Raw genomic sequence first — 2,156 nt, 5'->3', positions numbered from 1 at the left:
GATCTATCTACATATACATGGGTCTATGGTCTATCTATCTATATATATATTATATATTGTATGAATCTATCATATTATGAATAAAAGCTGTGGCCAGATATCGCCAAACCATATATGTATTTTGTTTTAATGGCACCATCTGAGATAATAGAATTTAAGTTAATAGACTTAAATTCAGTTATCGCCGGGGCCACTCACGGATTGTGTTTCATGTTTTAGATTTACCCAACATGTGTGACGATATATTCTGTGACGTCATTTAGTCCTTTTTAGAATTTCCTCGCAGCAAGCAAGCTGTTTAAATTTTGTAAGCGGTAAACTTGAAAACCCGCCCTCCCACTCCTTTTTATTGAACAAGATACTGCTCTTTTGTATTTATTTTTCAGGTTTGTGTCGGTGATAGTGATGATACAGATTTGACTGATGATGTTAACTTGTTTGCTGTTGAGAAAAGTGACTTTTATTTGAACTTTGAGCATCATAAATATATTCCCGTAAATGGCAGAATTCGCTGCATAGAATCTTAATGTTAACTATGAAATTTTAGGTTTTTGGATAATACAGACTACACTTGTGTATCCCACGGTGTTTTCTAAATTTAAAGCACCAGTGTATCCCACGGTGCATCTTTACATTTTCATATATATCTATCTTCACATCTATCTATCTACCTGGTTGCCATATTATCTTCGGGTAACCGACCATAGATCTATCTACATATACATGGGTCTATGGTCTATCTATCTATATATATATATTATATATTGTATGAATCTATCATATTATGAATAAAAGCTGTGGCCAGATATCGCCAAACCATATATGTATTTTGTTTTAATGGCACCATCTGAGATAAATGCTCTTACTTAAACTATTGTTATGAATTTTTTATACAATTATATTTTTTTACCTCCCCTACAATATCTAGAATGTTTGACTCGGAACCGAGTAAGACGTATCCCTTACGAAACACACATTCATAACTTAATGTTTCATATTATGCAGTGATAAAGTATTAAATATTCGTACAGAATAAGTGAACATTATCTTCTAACGTATGAGGATATATATCTTCTGCGTCTAAAAATAAAGCGACTCTCAAAACATTGATTAAAGAAGATTTATCGTAAGCGTCAGATGAAGAATCAATGTGTACTTTGGTAGATCTTCTTCTTCTTTAGGTTTTCAGTAGTCCTTTATTGATCTGAAGATTATGTACTGTTTCGCGCAGGGTGGCCTATATAATATTTACAAAAACACACACAATTTTGGGAATAAATTTGAAGTGCGTAATTTTTTAAATTGTAATTAAAACTATGTACATAGGCTAATATTAAGTTAAATGGTTTTGTGTAGCGACAGCGACTATAAATTCCACTGAGTTATGGTATATGGAAAAAATGAAAATTGATAGGAATCTTTTATGTGTCAAAAAAGTGAAATTAAGATGTTTGCGGGTTCTCCTGTCTGATGGTATGAGAATAGCAGATGATTGGTACGATTTGATGTACTATTTTGTAGAACATTATTAATCTAGTGTATAGTCCTCTTTCTTGTAGCGTGGATCAGTTTAATGAATTTAACATGTCTGTAGGACTACTGATGTTATGGTACCTGTTACAGACATATCTGGCAGCTGGCCTTTGGACCATCTCGATTTAAGAGGTTTGTTCAACTGTGTTCTGACATGATATTTCTAAATTTCTTTTTAAGAAGCCCAAAGATGCGTTGCCATTAGCTATGATGTTGTCTTTATGTTTTGACCATATTAAGTTTGCTTGTAGTGAATTGCCCAGATATTTAACTGAATAGACTAGTTCAAGTTTGTGATTGTGGAGGAAATAGTCATGTTTAAACGGGTATTTATTTTGTGAGACTGTAAGGATTGTAAATTTATCTGGATGGAAAGTATTCAACCAGATTTGTTCCCACCTAGCAGCTGCATCTAAATCTAACTGTAGTGCATCACACAGTCACTTTGAGATTTGAAGGTTTTGTACATGATAATGTCATCGGCAAACAGTCTGAGATCACCTCAAATAGAAAGTCAACTGGATATGTATGATGGGCAAGAAAAAAGAAAAAAGGAAAAAAACTAAATATTTTCCTAATGTAAATAATGTTAAACAGAAAGTACGAGCATCGCCTTATGACAA

This window comes from Mytilus edulis, chromosome 3 (assembly GCF_963676685.1).
Source record: "Mytilus edulis chromosome 3, xbMytEdul2.2, whole genome shotgun sequence".
In the NCBI taxonomy this organism is placed as follows: domain Eukaryota; kingdom Metazoa; phylum Mollusca; class Bivalvia; order Mytilida; family Mytilidae; genus Mytilus; species Mytilus edulis.
This window is presented reverse-complemented; position numbering follows the sequence as displayed.